General features: G+C 39.6%; 1 protein-coding gene across 2 annotated transcripts in view; it reads left to right on the top strand.

Annotated features, from left to right (window-relative positions):
- Positions 1 to 27,975, top strand: part of Vwc2 (von Willebrand factor C domain containing 2) — a 150,904-nt gene that overhangs the window by 93,104 nt on the left and 29,825 nt on the right. The gene's annotated exons all lie outside the window — the stretch shown is intronic.

The following is a 27,975-nucleotide window of genomic DNA, read 5'->3' as shown; positions in this document are numbered from 1 at the left end:
CATTTCATTAATGAGAAAGAATGTCTCACATAGAAGATAATATCAAAACAAAGTGATAATGAATAAACTGATGAATCACATGGAGGAGTGCATTAAAAACAACTAAACATCTTCAATAAACTTAACTCTTCTAGAAGGAATCAGGTCCAATTATGTGTTTATCATACATTTATTTAGTTTTAGCTTTGTCACTTGTGTGAGCATTCTTTTACATAGTTTATTTAGGGCTGGGCATGTAGCTCAATGTAGACTGTTTGTCTAGCCTGCATGCTATGGTTTAGGTAAGTATCTTTCAAAGTGGTTTCTTAATTTGTTGGAATAAGCTTGTTCCAATATAATGCTGTTTTTTCTTTTCATATTTTTAGGTACCACTTTCACTTCTGATTTTAGTACTGTTTCTTCATTCTAGCTACAAGTTCATCCATTTTGATGATCTTTACCAAGAACAAGTGTCTGACAGATTTTCTCTCTTGATTTTTCTGTGTGTGTGTGTGTGTGTGTGTGTGTGTGTTTGTGTGTGTGTGTGTGTGTGTGTGTGTGTGTGTGTGTGTGTGTGTGTGTGTGTGTTAGCCAGTCATAGGGCTTGAATTCAGGGCTTGAGCTCTGTTCCTGAGCTCTTTTGTTCAAGGCTAGTACTCTACCACCTTGAACCATGGTTCCACTTTCAGTTTTTCTATGGCTAATTGGAGATAAGTTTGTCATGGACTTTACTGACTGGACTGGCTTTGAACCACAATCCTGAGATCTCATCCCCCTGAATAGCTAGGATTGCAGGCATAAGCCACCAATTTATTTTGTTTATGTCTGCTATAATTTTGAATATTTCCTTATAATCTTCTGGCTTTGAATTTAGACTATACTCTCTTCATACTAGTTCATTTAGGTGTACAGCTAGGTAGAAGGGTAGAGATGGGTTTTCTTTTTTTTTCTTTTGGGTCCGGTCATGGGGCCTGAACTCTGGGCCTGGGCGCTGTCCCTCAGCTCTTCAGCTCAAGGCTAGCGCTATACCACTTGAGCCCCAGAGCCACTTCCGGCTTTTTTTCCCCTGCTTATGTGGTGCTCAGGAATCGAACCCAGGGCCTCATGTATGCAAGGCAAGCACTCTACCACTGAGCCACTTTCCCAACCCGAGATGAGTTTTCTTATGTTGTGGCTCCATTGACTTTGTTGACAATTCAAACATCAGAGTTACAATATAGCCAACTTGGAAGCTGGATTTCCATCTTTCCAATACACTGGCTTTTCATTTATTGTGAAGGTTGGGGTCATTGGTTTGTTCAGTGACTTTTCAGGCTATATTTCTAACACTTGTGTTTCTGAAGTGTCTGTCCCTTGGCTCCATGTTCCCTTGGTGTTTTGACAAAGATTTCCTTGAATGGCAGGAGAGAGAAGGTGGGATAAAGAGAGGAAGCAAGGTGAAAGAGGAAACAAGAGCAAAAGAGAAGAAAAAGGAAGAGGAGGAAAGGAAGAGAATGGACACTCTTCCTCTTCTACTCCATACTGACTGGGTGCTGGGTCTTTTCCATCTCTTAGCTTGGCTTTGACTAGCCTTAGGTCTTGACTGGGGGTGAAAACTTAGGAATTGCTCAGGTATTTTTCTGAGCACGCATGCTGTCTTGAGCTTGTATATGGCTTTCAGTACTCTCCCTCCCACATGCCCACATACTTTAGAACACCATAATTTCCTAAAGAAACATTTCTGCCCTCCATCACTGGGATGGTCTGGTACATGTCTGCATAATCATATGGCTATAGGTTGTTCATCTGTCCATTGTGGGTGAGTTCTGAGTTAGATAAGCAGACAGTACCTTGTATTGGTCCTCAGGTAGGCCCAGATTGTTTCCATGAGGCAGGCATGCTTGAATCATTTGCTGACACTGTTCCCTCTGAACCTGGGCTCAAGCTGCATGCTGGGAGTCAGGCTTGTTTTGTGGACAGCTAAACTCTGGAAGGCTGAAGAAAAGGCAGATTCAATGTCCCAATGCTTTTCCCCACTTCAAATCTGTCTCATTCTTGATTCAGTGGTTGTGTGGTTGCTATAAAATTTTGACAAAGTAGATTCTGGGAATTTTCAATTATCTTTTTGGGTTTATGGTGGAGATGGGAAGTTGGAACTGTGTATATTCCTTTCTTTTGTTTACATTCTTCTATATTCATTCATAGAGACAGTTTTGAAGTGGTATATTTTCATGCTGCATTTTTAAACTGAAATCTGTTGTGTGGAGCTATAGGACTGACTTTGTATAAAGAGTGTAAGAATATGGCCTTCAGCTAAAGGGGTTTTGTTATTGGTGTGTGTGTGTGTGTGTGTGTGTGTGTGTGTGTGTGTGTGTGTGTGTGTGTGTGTGTGTGTGTGTGTGTGTGTGTGTGTGTCCTAGGGCTTGAACTCAGGGACTGGGAGCTCTTCCTGAGCTTCTTTCGTATAAGGAAAGAACATCCCCACTTCTCCAGCTTTTTATTTCTCTTTTTGATAGTTTAATGGAGATAAGAGTCTCACAGAGACTTTCCTGGCCAGGCTAGCTGTAAACCACAATCATCATATCTCAGCCTCCTGAGTAACTACATTATAGGCATGAGCCACCAGGTTGTCATGAGAGGGATTATTTTTTAAAGTGGTTGAAGGATAAGGAGAGAAAGATGTGATTGTTTTTTGACAGTTGCTTTGAAATTGCATTAATTTGGATTACATAATAAGTTCTCTCCTAATAATTTTATGATCTTCAATAACTTAAACTTTTAGCCCTGTATTTTATCAGCTGAAAGAGGTAACACTGTATCAGGTGTCTTTGGCTACATAATCTCCTGCAAAATGCATGACCTTAGTAACAACTATTTTATTTAGTTCTTAATTCTGTATGTGCTAGCAAGCTAATGCTGGTAGAGATTTCCTGGCACATGATCCTTCATCTTCTAAATGACTAGCCCATGGAATTTGAAAACTGGGCTCAGAGTTCCCTGAGGTATCATGGGAGGGAAACTCTCATTATGTAAATCTTTTTTTTTTATTTTTAGTGTGTATGTGTGCATGAGCATATGCATGCTGGTACTGGGGCTTGAAGTCAAGGCCTGGGTATCATTCCTTAGCTTTATTACTCAAGGCTGGTACTCTACCACTTGAACCACAGCTCTACTTCCAGGTTTTTGGTTATTATTAACTGCAGATAAGAGTTTCATGAACTTCCCTAACCAGGCTGGCTTTGAATTGCAACTCTTAGATCTTAGCCTCCTGAGTAGCTAGGATTATAGGCATGAGCCACCAGCACCTGATTAGACATCTTTTCCAAGTCTCTGCTCAGATGTGGACTGCTTGTGTCTGTTCTATTTTTCGAAAGCAAGTCACATGTCAAGCTTTGAGTTACATCAGTGGGAGATCACCCACGACTGGTTCAGAGACCTGCCTAAAGACAAGATGGCTTCTGATGACACAGTTCAGGCCAGTGTGTTCTCTACCACCAATGACCAGACACACTCCTAACACCCTAGATACATCCTTTCCCTTACACCTCAAAGTCCTCATTCATGGGACATCAGATATCTCTAGGTTGGTAGCATGTAAAGATACAATAGGAAAAAGCTCTTAAATTTTTTTTAATAAATAGTAAATTTTTATTAAAATTAAATGATAAAAATAGAAAGGAAAAACTCAGCAGATAACATGCAAGGGTAAGAGAATTTCTCTAAGTGCTTGAGCTGGTACTCAGCAAAGCTCAGGAGTTTCTAAGTCTCTAACTCCACACCTAAAGTTGTGCTCCCCGTTTTAAATTGAAATCAAACTGGGATATATCTGCTGGAGCTAAGTTTCCCTCTGTGAGTAAAGGTGGGTCAGTATCAGGCAAAGACTATAGAGCCTGCTAGATATCTAAGGCTGCGAGGACAGTCACAGATTGGATGTCCATTTGTTCTACGTGACGTGGGAAACTTGGAGATGGAGGTCATCTGAAATGTTGACTGTCTCTTCAGACATCAGCTATGGGTGGAAGAGGATTTTCATCACAAGCAGTGGTCAAAGACACCTCCTGATGCCAAAGTGCTTTCCCAGGCGATAACTTTTCCTCTTCTTCCTCTGGAGGAATAGATTCTGTGTCAGATATCATGAACAAATCCAGGTTGGCTGCACCTTGTCGTGGCCCCTCATCTTCTGACACAGATGCAGGATAGTCTGCCTCAGATGCCGCTGACCAGAAATCCTCCTGATGGAGATCGGCTGCTCTGAGTTGTAGATCTTCAGCTGCCACCTTGGGTGGAGGTTGTTCATCCTCAAGTGGTGAAGGTGAAGGCACATCAAGAGCCAGGTCAACAGCACCCTGGGAAGTTTCTTCGTCATCTGATGCCCGTGGCGTCGTGTCTTCATCATATGCCTCCGGCAGGTGCATAATCAGATGCAGAACTCTTCTCCTGCGTTGTGGCTCTTCAGACGATGCCTGTGGTACAGCTGGGTCTGTCTCAGCTGCTGTGGACAGATCCACTGGGAGATCCACTTGGGTACACAGCAGCAGTGGATTTTCTGAAGGCTTGGCTGGAGATTCACCTATCTGAGATGAAGTGAACCCTTCCATCCTGGCATCCACAGCAGCGGGAGCACATGCTGATTCTCCAGCCTCACACCACTTCGTCTTCAGTGAAGTGGGCACAGCACACGGGGCATCCGCCGCACTTGACACCTGGGATTGGCGTGGAGGAGTCAGAGCAGTGTCCACATCCCTGCTGACCTGGCCTGAGCTGCCTCCTGTCACTTGCTGGTCTCTCCATGTAAAGGGCCAGAATCTTCTTCTGGGTCTGGTTTGAGGTGGGGGTCTGGGTCGGGGGTTGATCCAGTGTCTGCAGCTGTCCACCAGGCGCTCTCTGCAGGATCTCCTGGAGTCTGAACCAGTAAAAATCGGAGAACAGCAGGAAAACATGGCGTCTCTTTGCTATCTCAGGATGTTTGCCAGTTGGGGCTGGCTCACGTAGTTTCCTGGATACCTGGGTTCCAAGTTCTCTCTGGTCTTTTGTTAAGGATGAGGTCACTTCCTGGTATCCTCTTACCTAAATCCCTTCCTCCAACAGAACACCCACAAATTACCTCTGGACTTCTGGCTGGTCCTCATAAGACATTCACTATTTGCACAATCAGACACAGTGTTCCCATTATACCCCACCATCCCTGAAAAAGCCTGGGTGCCACCAATGCCTTCATTTTCAGGAGATGGAGGGGAATTCAGACTATTTAATGTCTGTCTTTGAATGTTGTCACTTGTTCATGAGATCCCCAGGGCTGGTGTTACTTATAACCAATGAAAAACATTAGAGATAAAATGACAACAGGATGTGATGCAATAAGACAAAAACCTCTAAAAGTCTCAGAAGCCCTGTGGTTTCCTTAAGAGACAGAGCACTCACCTAGATACCATATTAGATCTTTCCTAGGTTTAAAAAAATTTTTAAAGAGCTTAGAATCAATTTTACAGCCAAATTATAAGAAAAAGAGATTTATTTTGCTCATGGCTCTGATTCAAGGTTGAGAGACATCTGAGGGTTGAGTCATGAGTAGTACCAGGTATCCCATGGCAAGGGACCAAAGGCCAGAAAGAGCCCTAGTCAAGCAGGGTCTTTTGGCAGGTCCACCTATGAGGTAACATTAAGTCTCTCATTAATTCCATGAATGAAAGAATCCAATCCTGAAGCAGTGCCCTTAACATCTCTTAAATGTCCCACTTGGCCCCAACTCTCAGAGTAAATAGATTTCAGTGTTTTAGGAGACTCATTAAATCAGAGCACAGCCATGTCTTGCTTTTATGACTGTTCACAAGGCCAGGCCTTCTCTTGATAATCTTTTGCCAGTTGGAGAGAATAGAAATGTGAATGTTTTACTCTTTCACCTAGCCAGTCTGGGCTTTACCACGTTTCTCCAGATTCTGCTTCTAAGCCCATCAGCTGCTTCCTCTGGGTATCTCTGTCTTGCCCAGTAGCATATCAGACACAGCTGGGGAAAGCCACCGACCCTTGAGTAGATCCAGAAGCTTCTTGGTTTTCACTTTCCCTCAAGTTCCTCCAGATGTTAGTTATGCCAACTGCTCCACCACAGATCAACTCTGGGGACCATTTTACTGTCCTGATCATCAGTTTCCTTCCCAACTGCTTGTCCAATGTCTGCCTACCACCCACTCCGAAAGCCTGTGACACAGGCCAGCTCAGATCTCTTCTGTGATAGTGTCAGCATAGCAGGTACAGATAGAGAAGCATATACCCAGGAGCAAGCCCTGTGACAGACTCTGCTTTTCATTACCAATGGGCCATCGCTCAAGGAAAGTCCTTTACAATTTAAGTACACGAAACTGTCTGTCTTACTTCTTAACATAGCCTTTACCTGGCAAGCATAATTGGACTAAGACTCACAAACTACAGAAACCAGTAAATACCTGGGAAAGTGTTGAGCTATTTGTTGAAGAATATCTTTGGTGCATAAATAAGAGCGTAAACTTAACAGATAATCCTGTAATATATGGGGTAAATGGATATGGATGTTGTACATTTCTGTGTCTTATGCTAAATCTAAGTGAAATGAAGAAAAGCCAAACTCCTACCAAAAAATTTATAAAGAAGTGAGATGAATAAGTTTCAGAAACAAAACATAAATTTGCATGTTGAATTTTTAAAAATGTGAATTTCAATAGTGTAAAATGTTTAAGAAACTGAAAAAGACATAAAATATGCTCTAATAAGTTAGTTTTTTTTAAGAAAAAGAAAAAAAAAACCCCAGACTGTGGGTTCCTGGGCTGATAGACAAAGTCATATATAATGGTATGATTCCAGCATCTATTCCCCAGTCCCCAGTTTGTGAAATTGTGGTGAACCATTATGTCCTCATTTGTGAGAAAGTCAACACTAACAGGTATAGCTAACTTTTTAGCTTAATCAGACACAGCTGTGGCATGCCAGAATTCTCTGCACAACGAGGTCAGCCTGTGTGGCACAATGATCCCTACGTTTGAGTTGTTGGACTCAGATAGCCTCAGGCAGAAACACAACTAAACAGGCCCCAATGAGCAGAAACAAAAAAGCGAAGCCACCTTTTCCCTGAGGACAAGGAGACCTGGGAAGCTCATTTGCGTTCTCTCCTTGCCAAGAGAACAAGTGTGAAACTATAAAGCAGAACAGGAATGATCATGAACTGAACATTTTGTCTTTCATCTTCTAATGAACAGAAAAAAGTAGTAGGATCAGGAAGTTACAACACTCCTCCCCAGAGTTTCTGCAAATATCAGGGGCCAGAAGAAGACACATGTACAGAATAGAATATGAGGAAAACATTTCCATTTTAGTTCAGTTCCTATGAAGATATTTCAACTTGGTGACTCTTTCACAATTCCACAGGGAAATAACCTTGGTCCATATTATCACTGAAAATGTACCTAATGAGTTTTCATTCCTAAAGATTGCTAGAGATAAAGGAGGCGTAGGATAACCAGAAAGGTGGTCTTGCCATTGGTCCATGCAGTGTCAGAGTTGGCTGTTCCACACAGACAGGAAGTGAAGACTATGGAAGTGAAGTGTTTGTGTTCCTTGCTGGCTTATTACGGTTCCATTTCTAACTTTTAAACTTTAGGGTGGTGCAAAGACAGAATGCATTCAGAAGTTCCTGAAGATTTTGAGTCTTGATCTTCTCCTAGGCTAGCAATACAAGCTTGTATCATACATCTCTGGAGATACCGGGAAATGATAGCAAACTTAGCTCCCAGACAGCCACATGATCCTGAGGAGAAACAACCCACACTGTACAGTCTACTGTGCTGCCATCAGGTTTATGGATACACATATACACATATATTCAATGTATAATATAATCATATGTTCAACTATATGAATATATTAATATATACTCATATAGTTAGTATATTCATATCTATTAGTATATACTCATATGCAATCTATATATACAAAATATTCCATGGGACAGTCATCAAAAGAATCTTCATGCCAGGCATAGTGGCTTCACACTGGCAACCTAGCATTTTCAAGGCTGAAGTGGGATGTTTGCAAGTTCAAGGCCAGCCTGGATGACACAATGAGACTCTATTTAAAAGGATAACAGCTGGGTGTGTTGGCTCACACTCACAATACTTAGATACTCAGGAGATGGAGACCCAAGGGATCGAGTCTTAAGGGGTCATGATCATGGGCCAACAACAAGTGTCAATCTCAACAAGCAAGCTCTGTGTGGTAGTGCAGGTCTGTAATTCCAGCTTTATGGAAGGCACAAACAGGAGATCATGGTCCAGACTGTCCTGGGTATAAAAGGAACACTTTATTTGAAAGTCACAAAAATGGAAAAGGATTACTACTATTGGCTTGGCTCAAGCTGGATAGTACCCTGAGTTCAAACTCTAGTGCCACCCAAACAGTAACAATGATGACAAAGCAAAAAGAGAAAAGAAAAGAAATCTTTATCTTAGATGTCAAAGGTGTATGAATGCAAGGGATCTGATTATAAGGTAAACCAAGCTAAGCTAGAGTGCTCAGTAAGAAAGTTGTAGTCAATGCACTTTTCACTTGGGATATTTTCAGCATACCATAGGCTTATTGGGATATAATCCCATCTTAAATCAGTAGAGCTATGTCACTTAAATTTAAGGAAAATATTTGCATGTTAAGTACAGTATGTTGTATGTGTTCATGTGTACTAGTCATGTTTTTACAAGCTTGAGCAGGACATTTAGGTCTCTGTAAGGTGCCTAGTAACTGTGTTGTGCTGGAAATATATGGAAGGACTCAGACTTTTCTCAGTGTTGTATCTGTCAGCAGTTGGGCTGAAGTGATGGAAGAATTCTGATCATAAGGTAGGTCTGTCAATCCAGGAACCAGTAGTTCACACTTGAAACATTAGCTACTTAAGAGGCTAAGATATGGGGATTACAAGTCAAAGCCAGCCTAGGGAGATAAATCAGAAAGCATTTATTCCACTTAGACTCAAGTTGTAGAGCATGAAGTGAAAAAGCTAAGCAAGTCTATGAGGTCCTAAGGTCAAGGCCCAGTACAGGCACAAAAATGGTCTACCTGCAGTCAGCCGTGAAGAACATGGAGGCTGGGAATGATCCACAAAGCACAAATGCAAAGGGCAAGAGCAGAAGGGCTGCCTCATGCTTCAAGGCTACCACTCCCCCGAGCTTCATGGCTTTTACTGAAGAAAACATTATAAATGAAGAAAACTCTATCATTAATCTATCTTTCTTATAACAGCTGTTCTTTCTTCTTTCTTTCTTTCTTTCTTTCTTTCTTTCTTTCTTTTTCTTTCTTTCTTTCTTTCTTTCTTTCTTTCTTTCTTTCTTTCTTTCTTTCTTTCTTTCTTTCTTTCTTTCTTTCTTTCTTTCTTTCTTTCTTTCTTTCTTTCTTTCTTTCGTCAGTTGTGGGGCCTGAGCTCTGGGCCTGGGCACTGTCCCTCAGCTCTTCAACTCAAGGCTAGCGCTCTACCACTTGAGCCACAGTGCCACGTTCAGCTTTTTCTGCTTATGTGGTGCTGAGGAATTGAACCCAGGGCCTCATGCATGCAGCAAGCGCTCTACCACTGAGCCACTTTCCCAGCCCCTGTTCTTGATTTTTAAGGTAACGTGAACTGTACTATTTCCCTGAAGTGTAGAGAAAGATTCAATTATATTAATGGGGCACACAGGTTTGTTTTTTTTTTTAAAGCAGAAACCTGCAATTTTTGTTCCTCTTGTATTGAGCTAATTTCATGCAATGTTTCAGTGTCAATGGCTGGCTCATTTGTTGGATCACAAATCAGTTGAGAGGACACTTAGTGCTTATAAGAGGAAACACTTCTAATCTAAGCTACCGTGTCTATTTAGGGAAGTTGTTTATTTTTTTTAATCATCTGAATTACAAGAAGTAGAGAAAATGTCTCAAGATAGTTGCCCATGTGGATTATCATATGGTTCTAATTGATGTCCAATTTTACAAAGCATTAAGAATGCTTTTGTTATCATTCCTATGGGGTGCTTGTTAGCACCCCATTACATTTTTCTCCTGTAGGGAGGTCTTGACAGATTGTTTAATAAGAAGATATTTTCCTGTCTCAAATATATGAATGGTTTTCTGGACTATAGTTGCCAGAAGGATAAGCTATAACTTGAGAAAGTATAAGTTATACCCATATCTATATTGTTCTGAGTTGAAAGAAGTTTTGATAACCCTATAAATAAGGGGTCTTGATAACCCTACAAATAAGGGGGCATTTATAGTTGCAGTTACGTTTGTCCCCTATGACTTTATGGATCACTAGCTGTGTGGCACCCGGCCCTATAAGGACTGACTTTTATGCATCTATATGAATAAAACATGGTCTCCCACAGCTTCAGAGATGAGGCAGACACTGACCATAATTCCATGCATGTAATTGGTATAAATTAAGCATTTGAAAAATTTCCTGAGAAGGAAAGAAATAATTTCTTTTCAGGGATCTGGAGAAAAGGGGTAAGAGAAAGAATATTGTGCACAGTCCAGAAAGATGCATTTACTAAGCTGGGGTGGGCAAGGGGACAAAGAGAGGGATCTAGTCCCCAAAGACAAATGATGTTGACAAAACAAGGCATTAGCTAGAAAAAGAAAAAAATCTGCCATTCTGTACAAGCTAGTCTGTGGTCACTGCACAGTGCTGTTTGTAAATTTTAAGTATCTCGATTCATTGGCAAATTTTACAGCTTTCTTTTGAGATGTTTGAATGAAAGTCATTAAAATAAATAATAGTCCTACACAAGAATATGTTATGCACATAATGGTTGAAACTAGAAAGATCAACTGAGATCAAGTATGAAGAACACCAAAAGCTCTTAGAATTTGTGGTAACCAAGTTAAATCTACACCCAGACTACCATTTCTACCCCCAAGATGCACACTAAAGAGAAACGAATCACAAATCTACACAAAGACTTTCCCCCAAAATGTGCCTGTATTTAGAACCGCTCCCAAGTGGACACTGACCAGTTCCCATCAAGATGGGAGTCAGTGAGGAAGTTATGTCCTATTCACACAGCAGAGAACTCCTCAGATGTCAAAACGAATGGACCACATGTTATATTCTTTAAAAAAGGGTGCATATGAATCTGTTAAGCTCAAGTTCAAGTACAGGCAAATAAATCTGTGATGCTGTAAGTCATAGTATTAGGAAGGGCAATGAGATACTCGCTGGGTTGGAAAATTCTCTGCGTCGTGATTGGGATGAAATGTACAAATATAGATACTACCAACCTAAAAAAAAATGTTATTTCATGTATAGAACAGTGAAGATTTTGAAAGATGAGTCACTGCGGGTGGTGATAGTCCTTTGGATAATTGGATATATGGTCTGTTGTAATGGTAGGATTTTTCTCTCCTACACAGCTGACCTGAGGCCAAGATCCCACATGTAAAAAGGATAAAAATGGGCTTTGATGGAGCAAGAGTTGGGAAACCTTGAATAGATAAGTCAAGATAATTCAGAAAATTCTCCTGGGTTGTTCAAAATAGAGTTATGCACATGACTATAATACTATCTGACTATTGCTGGGTGCCAGTAGCTCACACCTGTAATCCTAACTACTCAGGAGGCTGAGATCTGAGGATCATGGTTCAAAGCCAGCCCAGGCAGGAAAGTTCATGAGACTCTTACCTCCCCAAAACCACTAGAAAACTGGAAGTGGCTCTGTGGTTCAAGGGGTAGATCACTCGCTTTGAGCTTAAGAGCACGAAACAGAGCCCAAGCCCAGAGTTCAAACCCCATGACCAACATAATAATAATAATAATAATAATAATAATAATAATAATAATAATAATAATACCTGACCATTGATGCAGCTCCTATTCTACAAATCTTTGTGAGGTAAGCCACTATTCAAAATGTTATCCAAAAGCAGGTGAATTCCACTGAGCCCAGGCACAGCATCAGAGACCCTGTGAACTCCAGGATATAGTGGGATTCTCCTAAGAGAAAACTCCCTTACAGTAAGAATTGAGAATAAAAAGTTGTTAACAACCAGGCATGATGGTTTCCACCTGTAGTTCCAGCACTCAGAAGACAGATGTAGAATTAAGTGTTCCAAGCCAGTCTGGGATATACAGAGGTCTACAACTAGCTGGACTATATGATGAGCTGCTATCCCTTTTTAAAAAAAATCATTAAACTTATTTTTTAAATGTGAAGTCCTGAAAGCATTCTGTAGATCCAACCAATTGGAGGATTAAACCTGAAACACTTAGAAGCAGTGGAACATTCCAAAACAGCAATTACAAACTATATAACATGGTTATAAGTGGAGAGCCAGATCACCGGGATGCTGTTCATTCTTGGTTTCACCAAGAAATAATCGAGGGTAGAACACACAGAGACATTTTATACTATATGACAAGGTTCATTAAACATAATCAAAAACCAAGCAAATGACATTTACCATGAAGACACCATCTCCGGCACCACCACCAAGACAATTCCTTCCCATGCCTTCCAATAAAGCTGTTCTCAATTCACTCACCAGCCCTCTTAAATAAAAATCAAAGCACAGTGCATCTTCAGAGGAAATGGAAGGCAGGCAACTCAGCCAAGCACTCAAAGGCACCAAGCTTTCCTGGTATCAGGCTCTTTTGGACCACTGCTTAGTGATCAGTACATATTTGTGGAACTTACTAAGGAAGAGCAAGGCTTTTCCATGGAAAGGGTTGGTTTACAAGGTCTGTTGGGGAAAAGATGGCAGTTTGTAAAGTCTTCCATTAAGGACATGCTAATGGATCAAAGAGCCACCAGACAGGGGATTCCCTGAACTAATCCATTGACAGAATGTGTAACAGGTGTGAAAATCAGTGAGAGAAGACTAGAAGTGGGGGGGCGGGCTCCTGATTCTATCTCCTTGGCTATTACATACTCATCTAAGATGACAAAGGAATTATTATACTGATTTATATAAAATTTGAGTAATAAAATGAATAATAACTATTGTTAGTATCTTAATGGAACTTCTTGGTCTTCCATGCAAACAATTGAGCAGTATTGCCTAAAATTGAAATCTCATCTGGAACCACAGGTCAATTAAGATCCCAGCATAGGTTCTTCCTGGCAAAGGACATAGCTAGTAAGATAAAATAGAAAGCCCATGCACTGGGAGAACTTCACTAACCATACAACAGACAGGAGTCTCATATCTAAAATATACTTAGAATTCAAAAAATTAAATAAAAACAAATCCTCAAAGAAACAACTGCCCAATAAATAAGTGGGCGAAAGACTTAAAGAGAAACTTCTCTGAAATAAATAAGAATAGCCAATATTCACATGAAGAAATGCTCAACTTCTTTGGCCATAAAAGAAATGCAAATCGAAACAACATTGAGATTTTTACCTCACCTCAGTTAGAATGACTATAATTAAGAAATTTAATAACATGCTGGAGGGGATATGGCCAAAAGGGAACCCTGCTACATTGTTGGTGGGAGTGTAAACTTGTTCAACCACTCTGGAAAGAAGCATGAAGGTTTCTCAAAAGACTACACATAGAGACCCAGCAATCCCACTTCTGAGCATTTACCCAAATGATCAAAAATAAGGCCATACTAAAGATACGAGCACAACTATGTTTATGGCAGCATTATTCACCATAGCTAAGATATGGAACCAGACCAGATGCCCCTCAGCAGCTGAAAAATGTGTTTGTTTATATAGCTAGCTAGCTAGCTAAATATAATGGAATTCTATGCTGCCATCAGAAAGAATGATACCGCCTCATTTGTTAGGAAATGGAAAGACTTGGAAACAATCATATTAAGTGAAGTAAGCCAGACCCAAAGAATTATAGGTCCCATGGTTTCCCTCATTTGCAATAATTACTATATATCTAGGATAATTTTATCAGATGAGCACAAAAGATCAAAAGCTATGTGCATATGACCATATAAGATGATGCTAAGCAAAATGAACTCCAAGATATGGACATAAGAGATCTTTCTTTGCTGTTATTGTTTTTAATGTTCTATGTGATTTTTTGTTTCCTTTGTATGTTCTTCCCCCTATGGAATATCCCATCTTGTCACTCTACTTGCTTTTGGTTCCCTGCATATCTTGTATATACATTTGTCTAATTTGAGGAGGGTAGGGGAATAACAAAATACTGGAACAAGGACACAGGATGACCCCTTTGCAACAAGAATACTCACAAGACAGTATACAGGAAATGAACTTTACAACTTTGCGGGGAGGGGGGCCGAGAAAGAGAGGTCGGGGAGGGAAGGCATAGTGGGAGAAAAACAAGGGAAGGGGCAACAATGCTTGACAAGAAATGTACTCATTGCCTTACTCTTGTAATTGTAACCTCTCTGTACAGCGTCTTTACAATAAAGTAAATTCTTTTTTTAAAAAAAGAAAGGGAGCCTAGGTAGAGGACCACTGGGAAATAGCAAGAAAAGATGATGACTGGTGAATATGATGAAAATGCATTGTGGGCAAATACAAAAAATTCCATTATGAAGCTCATTTCCAACATTGAGAAAAAGGGGAGAAGGGGCCTAATCTTGAATATGGTGGCATACAAAAATAACATAGCTATTCTTGTGATTATAAAACCAAAAAAAATATCCCAGCATAGGAAAGTACATTCTGTGGGTGTTTTCTTATTATAGCATTGCTTGTAGTAAGAGAAAGTTGTGGAGTTATGATAAATACCTGGATGGAGCAAAGCTAGGTACATTCATGAACTAACACACTGACATGAAATGGATTGACTTCTCTGTAGATGATGTGTATTTTTGTTGTTGTTGTTTTGTTTTTGTATTTCTTCAGTGCTAGAAGTTGAACTAAGGGCCTCCCATCTGCTAATCAGGTTCTTTACCAATTGAGCCACACTCCAGACTCTTTTCTACTTTATTTGTGCTTTTGCCTTTGACTGTTCTCCATTCATGATCCTGCTATCTATAACCAGCCTCTTGTGTAGCTGAGACCACAGGTATATGCCCCATGCCCAGCTTATTGACTGAGATGGAAGACACTGGATAACTTTTTGCCTAGGCCTTTAACCACATTCTCCTTATCTTTAACTCCTTGGTAGCTAGAACTGCAGGCATGGGGTATTGTACCTAATCTTTATGATAGGTTTTTAAGTAGAAAAATAAATAGGAAAAATCATGAGGGAGTATCTTATTTTTCCTAAGAGAAGCACTGGAAAGAAATGAAATAAAAAGGTGTATTCTTTCTTTGGTGATGTAAAAATGGAATGATGCAGAAGAAAAGCACTGGGTGGGGATGCCTTCGGTCTATAAATTTGACCAGGAAATTTGTGTCGGGTAAGGAAATGAATTAGCAAATAAATAGTGTCTTTAAAAATTAAATTGTCCTCAGAAGCATTTTATAATGAGATCTGCAGGAAATGATCCACTCAGTGAGACATAAGCATACATGTACATATATTCATGAGAGAGAGAGACTAATGGAAGGAAGAATAAAAGGAGACAAGAAACAACAAAAAAAGCAATGTCTGGAAATATTGAATGAAAAAGAAGCAAGTAGAAAAACAAATGGAGGACTGACATTAAAAGGAGAGTAGACTGAAACACAAACAGGTAAGGTATAGAATAAAGAAAAACTCCAACAAAAGAGAAGAATATTGTCACTGAAAATCAAAATCCAAATGATTAGTCACAATTAAATAGTGAATTAGTAAGTTGGCATGGGCATTGTTAAGAGGCAATGAATGAATTCATTTGAGAAATCAATGAAAGTCCTGGAACTTAAATTCCCTAGCAAGTATTAAGTTGGACATTTGGGGATATGCCATATGAAGGACCCCATGAAATAATGTTCAGGGAGAAAAATTCAATCCTATAAACCTCTAATAATTAAAGTAACAAGAAATAAAATAGAATCAAGTATTAAAATATCTAAAAGACCTAAGTTCTGCTAGCTCACATCTGTAAATCTTAAGTACCATGAGGTTGGGATCTGGAGGACTGAGGTTGAGGCCAGTTAAGTCAAGAAGTGGTTGAAACTCCATTTCCAAAATAACCATTAAAAATCAGGTGTGGAGGTGTAGCTCCAATGGTAAAACTCTTCACAGTGTTCAAACAAGACAAGGGAGAGTGAGAGACCCTGAGTTCAAATCTAGTACTGACACACACAAACCACCATCATGAGAGAAAATACAATGTTTGATAAGTGCCCTGGGAGATGCTATTGCACTGTTACCATCATGGCTCATTGGCTGCCTAGAAGCAGAGACCAGAGCTGAGGCCTCTGTAAAACTAGGAAAGCAAACTTCAGTTTTTGGTGCTCAAGAGGCCAGAAGCTGTCAGCCTGGAGAGGAACCTTATCCTTTCTTGTCCTTGCTTGCTACCATCTCTGCTAGGGTCCTTATTGGGCAACTTCGGCCCAAAGCCCAAGGAGTCCTCTTTGTGATTCTGTAGTCATTTCTTCCAGAGCTGAGCAAAAGGGAAAACAATGGCACCTTTGAGTTTGTATTGCTCTAAAAATAATAAGAGAAGTAAAATGGTTTTTATACGTAACAAGAATTACTTTCTAAAAGAAAATAACTTCTAATAACAAGAGTTGGTCAGGTCTTCAGGGGAAAGTTAAAGAATAACTTTCTTGTCTGTTCTTCAGGAGACACTAGAAGTTAAGGTTAATGCTAGCTATTTTTCTAACTCTGTTAGGAAATTCAAGGTTGGAATTGCAGACTAGTTAATGAGACTACTAGTATAAACAAATAAAAAGATTGTAAGAAATCAGCACCACATATGGAAAGAGAAATTACAAAGCATAAAATCTAGATTGAAATACACTCCCCTCCAAACCAGGAAAATAAATCTGAAGAGACTTTGCTACAACTAATTTAAAAGTTTATCCTACTAAGTAGGACCTTACATTGTCCTAAACAAAACTGATTTATGTTCACCCCCAAAAAGATATCCTATTTATAATAGTAACAATAGTAAGAGATCTTATCAATTATGTCTATGATGACTCAGTTAAAATGGACATCCAAATCAGTGCACTTATCACACTGTGGATGGGAAGACATAGTATTGGTTCCCTTTGGGACACATAATGTGCTTGTTAGAACCCCAGCAGCTGACTTGGAGCACGAGATATATCTGAGCAAGAAAACATAGATGTGGGGAAACAGATAAATACAGGAAGAACCAGGCCTCTGTCCTGAGCTACTGCCTCCTGACTCACTGTCATGAAAGAACACTCAGTCTAAGCCTGTTGTTTGTGACAGGACAGGACATTACTGGTGCTTCATAATTGCTGCTGAGAAAATTGGGTTTCCATATCACCACCGAAGCAAAACAAATCCCAGGTGGTTTGCAAACCCTAATATAAAAAAGCAATTGAATCGGTAGCTTTTGGGGAGTCAAACTTTTGTTAAGATACTAGTACAGTACACAGTACAAAGGTGAGAATCAATCATGTATTTCTACAATGAGATAATAGTAAAGATCGTGAAGAAAGCTGGGCACCACTGACTCATGCCTATAATCCTAGCTATTTAGGAAGCTGAGATCTGAGGGCTAGGATTCAAAGCCAGCTTGTGCAGGAAAGCCCTTGAGACTTTTATACCCAAAAAAATCACCAAAATGCTGGAAGTAGAATTGTGGCTCAAGTGATAGAGTGCCAACCTTGAGCGGAAAAAGCTAAGGTACTGTGCTTAGGCCCTGAGTTCAAGCCCCAGTACTAGAAAAATAAAAGATCATGAAGATAAGCATCTAGCATCCAAATAGACAAAATTTTAAACCAATCATCCAAATAAACAACACTTTAAATCAATCAAACAATATTTGAGAAAGGAATAAGGATAGAACAAGAAATACTCATAATAAGAATTATGAAAAAGTATCCAACTTTTGTAGTATAGAGGGAACTACAATACAATACAGAAGAAATCAAGTTCTGATCCATTGTTAGGAGGGTGGGAGGAGGGGAGGAAGAAAGGAAGAAATTGGAGAGCACAACTCATCCTAAAACACCTGGATTGCTATGACAAATCATGAAAAACATTGTTGATGGAAGCCACAGCAGTTATTTTGTATGGTTCTGGAGACCAGAAATGTGAGGTCTGATTGGCCTGGGGAGAGGCATATCCCTTGTTAACAAGTGATGCCTTCTGACTGTGCCCACCCTGGGCTACAAGGGAAAATGAGTAACTCTGGGCTTCTTTTCTAAGGGCCTTAATCTCACCAGGACCTACTCACGTCCTCAAAGACCTAATCCCCTAATACCTTCACTTTGAGGTGGAGGATTCCAACATAAAAATTTAGGAGAGACCTAACTTTCCAAACCATTGAACACCTATTGGTCAGGTGTGAAGAAGAGATTTTGCACACAGCTGGTTGGTTTGCACCCAGCTAAGTGTCCATTGCTTTCCAAGAAAGAGGCAACTTGGGAAAAAGCTTTGACGGTATATTTGAAGTAGGAGATGTGCTGGGTGGATAATTTACAGTGATTGCCATGTGTGCTGGGCAGATAATGTACAGTAATTGCCAATTTTGCTCCTGGGAATATAGAGCAAAACTCTCCTGGATTTGTTAAATTATGAGACCTCTCCCCCCCTCTCTCTCTCTCTCTCTCTCTCTCTCTCTCTCTCTCTCTCTCTCTCTCTCTCTCTCTCTCTCTCTCTCTCTCTCTCTCTCTCTCTCTCTCTCTCTCTCTCTCACGCTCTCATACTCCCTCTCTCTCTTCCTGTCTCTCTTGTACCCCACCTGATGGTAATGGGGTTTAAACTTAGGTCCTTGCACTTGCTAGGCTAGTGCTCTTCCACTTGAGTTAAGCCTCTATGCCCTTTTTGCATCAATTATTTTCAAGGTAAGGTCTCACTTTATACTGGGTCCAGTTGTTTAGAAGTCCTTATCCGTGTGTCCCTAAGGATGAGAGATGCATACCACTATACTCAGCTATTAGATGAAATGGAATCTTAAGAATTTTATGCCCAGGCTTATCTCAAACTGATGATCCCATCCATTTCCCAAGTAGCTAGGATTATAGACTTGAGCCAATTCACCAGCTAAATAACTGTTCTTAATGACTAAAACCAAACTAAGCAGCATCTATTTGGCATCCTGTGAGGGTCTGTCTGTCTTCAGGCATAGAGCAGAGGGTATTTCTTGGTGAAGGAAAGAATTAAGCTTTATAACAAAGCCCCTCTCAGAGTAATCCATTAACCCACTAATAAGTGAGTGTATTAATCCTTGTACCTCTAACAGTTCCTACCTGCTAAAATACTTCATAACTGGGATTAAATTTCAACAGGATGTTAAACTTACAGTTTAACAAGAAAACATGATATTATTTATTTAAGGTTAAAAAAAACAAGCTAAAACAAGTGCAGTGTGTGTGTGTGGGGGGGGGGGGGGGTTGGGTTGTTTTTTCTTTTTGTCGGCCATGGGGCTTGAACTCTGGGCCTGGGCACTGTCCCTCAGCTCTTCAGCTCAAGGTTAGCACTCTACCACTTCAGCTACAGCGCCATTTCCAGTTTTCTGGTGGTTAATTGGAGATAAGAGTCTCAAGGACTTTCCTGCCCAGGCTGGCTTTGAACTGCAATCCTCAGATCTCAGCCTCCTGAGTAATTAGGATTACAGGCTTGAGCCACCAGTGCCCGGCTGTGTGTGTGTCTAACGAGGCAGTGTTCATAACTTATTTTGGTAGACTCACTGGAGTAGATGGAAGCTTTTGAGCATTGAAGACACTTTCTCTGTTTGTATTTAAGATTCTTAAAAAGTAAAACTAAATGGGGCATTGGTGGCTTACACCTGTAATCCTAGCTACTTGGGTGGTTGAGATCTGTGGATCACATTTTGAAGCCATGAGCAAGAAAGTCTATGAACTTTTAGATCCAATTATCCACCAAAAAGCTAGAAGTGAGCTGGGCGCTGGTGGCTCATGCCTGTAATCCTAGCTACTCAGGAGGCTGAGATCTGAGGTTCAAACAGACCAGGCCACACTACCTGAGACAGCTCCAGTTCTAGCTTTTGACTAGTTATTGGAGATAAGAGTCTCTCAGATTTGTCTGCCTGGGCTTACTTTGAACTGTGCTTCTTGGATCTAAGCCTCCTGAGCAGGTAGGGTTACAGGCATGAACCACTGGTGCCTCATAAAAATTCCACTTTGGGCACTCAAAAATTCAGACTTTTGAGTTTGGAATTTCAGGATTTAGCAATAATCAGTTTGTGAAAGAGTGTTAATGGGATGGTACCCATAGTAAGAATGCTTAAGTAGCATCATGGTTTGATGTGGTACTGCTGCTCCCCTTAGACTCTGCAACCGTTCTTCTGTAAGGCTCCATGTAAGATGGAACTCTGGCTGATTTCCCTCAGGCCACAAGTCCTTGTCACCTACACTGTATCTTACCATTGCAGATCCTTATTATGTAGTCACCAAAAGAAAAAATAGAAGAAATCAATGTTGTATTTTGCTGACACATCTGTTCTGTGCTGTGAATTTTGAATCTATATCACCTTTCTGAAAACCCACTTGGCAAAGTAAATCAAGTATTAATGGTGCTAAAAATTGATTGTGGCTAAGAGACTAATTCTAGAAGCCCATCTAAGGAAAGAATTCAATGTGTAGGGTAGGATTTATGTAGAAGCCATCCCAGCTTTTTAAGAAACTGGCAAATCCAGGTTCAGATGGCTTATGCCTATAATCCTAGCTACTCAGGAAGCTGAGATCTGAGGGTGGAAGCCAGCCTGGAAAGAAAAGTCCATAAGACTTCTATCTCCAAGTAAATCGGAAAAAGTCTGAAGTACAGCCATGGCTCAAGTGCTGTGACTTTGTCTGTTTCACTTCCCAAAGCCTTGAGTAGAAAAAATTAAGGGACCGTGTCCTGATTTCAAGCTCTAATACCAACACACACACACACACACACACACACACACACACACACACACACACAAGGAACTTGGTAAAGAGATAGATAGATAGATAGATAGATAGATAGATAGATAGATAGATAGATAGATAGATAGATAGATAGATAGATAGATAAGATAGATAGATAGATAGATAGATAGATAGATAGATAGATAGATAGATAGATAGATAGATAGATAGATAGATAGATAGATAGATAGATATTTTTTAATTATAAAGAGGATGCGCAGAAGGGTTACAATTGTATACGAGTACATTTCTTGTTGGACAATGTCAACCCTTCCCCCCTTCCCTTTCCAGTCTCCCAGTTTTTCCTTCCTGTCCCCACCCACAAGTTGTAAGGTGCATTTTCAACATAGTGTCCAGTAACAATCTATGTATTAACATAGTGATTTGAAGTTGGACACAGGTGGTTCATGTCAGCTCAGGCTGAAAAGTCCATGAGACTTTGATCCCCCATGAATCAGCCAAAAGCAAGTGGTGGAGGTATGGCTCAAGTGGTAAAGTGCAAGCCTTAAGGAAAAAAGTCAAGTGAGAGCTTAAGGCCCTAAATTCAAGCTCTAGTACTGGCACAGTGAAGGAAGAAAAGAACAGTCTCAAATTGAGTAAGTCATGTACACCCACAGAAAAATATTGAATTGAACCACCTAAGATAATTTATCAATATTGGCAAGTTCTCTTTAGGAGGAACAATTGTGCTTGGTTCTGTGAAAAAAATCTACATACATATTTCAAGTTAAAGACCTGACTTTGAATTTTCTCCCTGCCATTGTGTGTTTGAAAGGATTGGGCAAGTTGACTTAGGAACTATGGGGTTCAGTTTCCATATCTTACATAAATTAATACCTGCCTTGTAATTCTGAACATAATTAATTGTACATAAAAAGATGTTTTAAGACCACAAACATATATTCAATTCCCAAAGGGAAGTCAAGGATATGCTGTTGGAAGATTTGTATTTAATTCAGTGCTTCAATCAAATGCCTCCTTGGAGCACCTTTGTGAGTATAACCTCATGCAGCACCAGAAAGGGGAACAAGGCACAAATTTCCTCACTGCTTTTCAGAAGCCTGCGTATTTATCCTATTTTAAGACTTTGTCCCTCCTCCTTTCTTCCTGACAGCCTGTGTCTGCATTCAATCATTACTTGTCAACACAGTTTTATTTGGTATGAATAAATATGGCATAATTAGCTTGGAAACGATTTTCTTAATTACAGTTGTAGAACTTCCTTATTTGTTCAGTCTTCATATCAGAAGATGATGACAGAGCCTGCCAGGACCACCTCAGACACAAAATCTAAATTTAGCAATGCAATCCCCCGATGGGCTCCTGCTATTGTAGCTTTGCCTGATTCTTCCTGACAGGTCTTCAGAGGTTCAAATCCATTTGAGCATGTTTCTTCCTCAGGACAAGCTCAGGGTGCAAGGCTCCCTACTTGACTGTCAATCTCTTCCAGAATTAAAGCTGACACCCCAAGAAATAGGAAAGAAAAACACAGCCCACATCCACCACTGCAGTGAAAACAGATGAGAAGACTCATAGCACTATCCTGGCATAGAGTTACTATTCAGAATATCCGTTTGGTTGCTTGTTCACTCTGAGTCTTCATTCTCTGTAGTCACTTCTGTGATGAAGGCCCAATATCCATGCAGATAAATTCAGGGTGGTCTGTAAATACTGTCATTTACCTGAGAAAGGTGTAGGACTTACAGAATCCTCACGTGGGAGTCATGGTCCTTTGTGTATATTTCTAACATTGTGATTTAAATAGTCATGATCATTTTTCAGGTATAAGATGCTTTTATTTAAGAGCTCATACTCTGTTTGATAGGTAGCCATCTCCTAGGTTGCCTTGTGATTTTTCTCCTCCACTGGCAAGCACCTAGTATATCTGATCTGCTCTTAGATTTGAACTAAATCTTCCAGGTGTGCTAGTGAGGTTTGGCATCTTACATCATTAAAGGGAGATTTTCCATTCCTTCCTGGAGGTCTTTTGATGATCAGAAGAATTTTATCCAGCTTTTTTCTTCCATGGGCTCATAAACATCAAGATTTTTCTCCATGAGTCTCTAGACTCACTTTCCTCCCCATAACACCATGGCTCAGTGGGAGTGTGAACTGGAGTTCCTGCCTACTGCCTGGGCAGTGGGAGCTGTAGGGGACTTTACTATCAGAGATCTAGCCACGGGGTAGTGAGTTAATGCTGATGATCCAATGCTGTGCCTCTCCCTGTTCCTTGCAAGATGTGCCTTCTGTCTCAAGAAAACATGCATAATGTTCAATGTACATATGTGAAAATGGAACTAGGTAAATTGGAAGGATAGGTGAGGTTGGGAGAGACAGGAGAATTATGGGATGGATGACATTGATCAAGATGCATTGTACTTGTGAACTGTCACGTGAAACTCCTATGTTCAACTACTTTAGGGAATTTTAAAAAGAACACAGGTAGGCAAGAGTGGTGTATGCCTATAACCCTAGCTACTTAGTAGACTGAGAGCTAAGACTTGCAATTGGAAGCCAGCATGGACAGGAAAATCTGTGAGACTCTTATCTCCAATAAACCACACACACACACACACACACACACACACACACACACACACACACACACACACACACACACACACACACACACACACACACACACACACACACACACACACAACCAGAAGTGGAGCTGTGGCTCAAGAGGTAGAACATTAGCTTTGAGCAAAAGAAGCTCAGAGACAGCAGCCATGCCCTGAGTTCAAGCCTTGGACAGGCACAAAAATAAACAAACAAACAAATACATACATACATACAAGAAGGTCTCAAGAAGGCAGTCATAATATTCAATGCACATATGTAACAATGGAACTTGCTAACTTTAGATAATTGGTGTTAGGAGAGGTGGAAGAGAATGGTGAAAAGGGTGATATTGATCAAGACACATTGTTCTCACAAATTGATACTTTGAATTAAAACCCCTTTGTAAAACTACTTAACGATAATTTTTAATTTTTTAAAAGAAGACCGTACAGAGGTGAGGTTAGGAGGACAGAATTTTCTTACTACTGAATCACGTGAAACTTATTCCATTTTGTTCCTGCTCTATACATTTTCCCCATCTATACCTGCAGTTTATTTTCTTTCAAATTTATGAAGACATTTTATTCCCTTTTGACATTCAGACTTCAGCTTTCCTCTCAGTCTTCTTTTTGATCCTTTAGAGGTAATTTAACAGTTTTTTTCTCTAACTGCTATTCATATTTTATCTTTTTTCCTGTAGTTTCACAGTGGTATTCGAAATTGTATTTTATTATTATTTAAAGTGTTCCTCTTAGGCTTTCTTGAAAGATCTTTGCTGTAATCTTTTTTTTTTTAATGGCACATGCCTTTTTTTTTCCTCCTCTACTGGTAGCATTGTAATTTCCCAAAGGTTAGCCAGCAACTGTGATTCCCTGGCCAAATTCAATTTCAGTGGCCTATGTTTGTGAATAAAGTTTTATACACTACATTTCCTATTTTGTGTATTGTGCATGGCTACTTTTATGTTACAATAGCTGAGTTGAATTTACCTCAGAGCTTGTCAGGTCCAAAAAAGTCTAGAATGTTTTCTCTGCTCATTTATAGACATGTGTGTCAAATCCTGAGTCAGATCTTGTCAAAGTAGTTTTTTTTATGTCTCTTAGATGCTTTCCACATTTTCTAATCTTTTCTCCCTTTGGGCTTCATTTTGGGTATTTTCTCCTAAATATCTTCAAGCACATTCACTTGTATTTTCAGGTTGGTGTTGTTTGTCTGGTTCCTATCCATTGCCCTCTTAATACTGGTCATTTTAATTTTATTATTGTCTTTAAATACTTGTACAAAGAGTTTTCACCATTCAACATTTCACTTTGTGAGTACAATGCTCATGAGTCAACTTATGAGCAACTTGTCCATTTATGTGCACAGTGAATACATATCTAAGGTATGCCCACCCATCTCCCTAAGGTACATGATTCCGTTTTCACATATATACTTTGAGTATTATGACTGTATTCACTCACCATTTCTCTCTTCATTTGTCTGTCTCTACTCTAAACTTCCATATGCTCAGATAAGACATGTTTCAGCTTCAGCTTTTTTATTTTTTTATTGTAAAAATACTGTACAGATGGGTTACGGTTACATGAGCAAGGTAATGAGTACATTTCCTATAGAGCATTGTTACCCCCTCCTTTGTTTTTCCCCTACTATCCCTTTCCTCCCTACCTCCCCAACTCCTCCCTCCCCCCCGCCAAGTTGTAAAGTTTGTTTTCAACATAATGTCTTGTATATCTTACTGTTACAGTGAGTCAACGTGTAACCTTATTCTAGCAGTTTGTATTTCCCTTCCACTCTCCAAATTGTAAAAATGTATACACAAGATTCAGGGCACTGGAATGAAAAACAGTGAAAACAGGGGTTATACCATGGGGGAAGAACATACAGAAGAAACAAAAAAATCATACAATACATTATACATAAATTAAAAACAATAGCAAAAAAGAAAAAAACAGTTGTGTCCCTATCTTGGGGTTCAATTCACTTAACATCATCTTACATGTATGTACATAGCTTTGGACCTTTTCTTCAGCTTCTGTTATTTTGTAAAGCTGTCTACTGTTTGCAAAGGAATTATATCATGGGATCCGCTCCTGCATATACCGTACTTTACTCAGGTATATACATATATATGTGAATATGATCGTGTATATGTTTTCATGTATGTTTATACTTTACATCTACCTTTCACATATGAGAGAAAAAAATATATCCTTTGTATCTTTGAGCCTGACTTACTTCATTCAACTTTTTTTTCAAGTTTTTTCTAGGTTATTATATTTCTACCTCAGAAATTTCCATTGGAGCCTTTTCTTTCTATTTTCTGGTCCTCTGCCTAAATTCTTCCTTTTGAACTTTTTACCTTCTTGCCCATAGCACACACATTTGATTCCAACTCTGTATTAGGTCATTCCAATATTCACAGCAATGATTTTATTGTCTTATTGTTCTTTTCTGATCTCATGTGTTTACTACTTTTTAAAATTCTTTGCTAGGTGTTCTTTTGCCCAAGTTGTAAAGAATGACTGAAGAGGATGCTTATTCACAAAGGATTCATATGTGAATTAACCAAGTTGCACCTCAAATCACCTGGTGAAACCAAACCTTAGTCCCAGAGATAGCCTGTCTACTTCTGTTTTACCTAAGTGTACAGGGTTCAGACAAAAGAGGAGGCAACAATGCTTGATAAGAAATGTACTCGTGTTCTCTTCCAAGGCCTGAGTTGGACAACAAATCCTCAAAGAAACAACTGCTCAATAAATAAGTGGACTAAAGACTTAAAAGACAAACTTCTCTAAGAGGAAAGAAGGATGGCCAATAGACACAAGAAGAAATGCTCAACCTCTTTAGCCATAAAAGAAATGCAAATCAAAACAACATTGAGATACCACCTCACCCCAGTTAGAATGGCTAGAATCAAGAACTCTACTAACAACAGATGCTGGAGGGGATGTGGACAGAAGGGAACCCTACTACATTGTTGGTGGAAATGTAAACTTGTTCAACCACTTTGGAAAGCAGTATGGAGGTTCCTCAAAAGATTCCACATAGAGTTCCCCTATGATCCAGTAATCTACTTTTGGGCATTTACCCAAATGATCACGAACAAGACCATACTAAAGCTCCCACACAACTATGTTTATTGCAGCATTATTTACCATAGCTAAGATATGGAACCAACCCAGATGCCCCCCTGTAGATAAATGGATTAAGAAAATGTGGTATATACACACAATAGAATTCTATGCCTCCATCAGAAAGAATGACATCACCCCATTTGTTAGGAAATGGAAAGACTTGGAAAAAATTATATTAAGTGAAGTAAGCCAGGCCCAAAGAAACATAGGTCCCATGGTTTCCCTTATTTGCAATAACTAGTATATGTTTGAGACAAGCAGAAACGGTTAGGTAAGATGATGTTAGGCAAAATGAACCCCAACATAAGGACTCAAATGGCTTTTCTTTCTTGCAATTTTTTCTAACATAGTAATAAGATATTTCTTTGTTGCTTTGTATGTCCCTCCCCCACGGTATAACCCCTGTTTTCACTGTATCTGATGTTGGTATAATTTGTGGAGGGGAAGGGGAAAGAAAGGAGGAGGCAATAATGCTTGATAAGGAATGTACTCATTACCTTGCTCATGTACTTGTAACCCCTCTGTATGATATTTTCACAATAAAACCTTATTTAAAAAAAAAAGAATTCCTGGGTGCTGACCCAAAGAGGGTTCCCAGTGAACTCTACCTCAGTCTCTGCTGTGAGGTCTTGAACTACTGTTTGGGACATTACATCTTTCCATGCAGCATACACTGTACTTTCTCTTCCATCCTTGTTTCTTTCCATAGTTGTTGCTATTTTTTTTTTTTATTTATGGATCGTGGGCTTAACTCTGGGCCTGGGTGCTGTCCCTCAGCTCTTCAGCTCAAGGCTAGTGCTCTACCACTTGAGCCACAGTGCTACTTCTGGCTTTTTCTGCTTGTGTGGTGCTGAGAAATCAAACCCAGAGCCTCATGCATGCAAGGCAAGCACTCTACCACTGAGCCACCTTTCCAGACCCTATAGTCATTATTTTATGTGGGTTCTTTGCTACCTTTTAAAACTTTATTCTCAGAATTTTAGAGACAATCGTAATTGGTGGTGGATATTTTCTCCTTTTCTTTACCATGCATGGATTTTCAAGCCTTAGAAAGCTATTTGGGCTTTCTAGGAATCCAGTTTTCAACAGGAATCTTGGTCATTGTTTTCCTGGTGTTTACCTAAGTGATTTCATTCTCTCTGGTTTTCATTTTCTACAGGCTTTAAGTTTAAAGAAAGTAATGATGACTTTTTTTCAAGTTTTTTTTTAAATTCAAAAGATCTTCCTGTCACCCCATCATCTTGAATAGTAATTCCCATTAGATTTTGATGAATTGTTTTTCTTTTCACTTAAGAAATTTTCTACTTCTGTGATGTTTTACTAAAAGTATCTGCTAAAATTTTATCAAAGGCCTTTTAAATTTTTTCAGATGTTAATAGTTTTTTCTCTTATATTTATTGATTAAAAAC

The sequence above is a fragment of the Dipodomys merriami genome, unplaced genomic scaffold, assembly GCF_024711535.1.
Source record: "Dipodomys merriami isolate MVZ:Mamm:240054 unplaced genomic scaffold, mDipMer1.0.p SCAF_5, whole genome shotgun sequence".
Taxonomy (NCBI): Eukaryota; Metazoa; Chordata; class Mammalia; order Rodentia; family Heteromyidae; genus Dipodomys; species Dipodomys merriami.
Note: the sequence above shows the minus strand (reverse complement) of the source record. Positions and strands in the feature narration are given on the sequence as shown.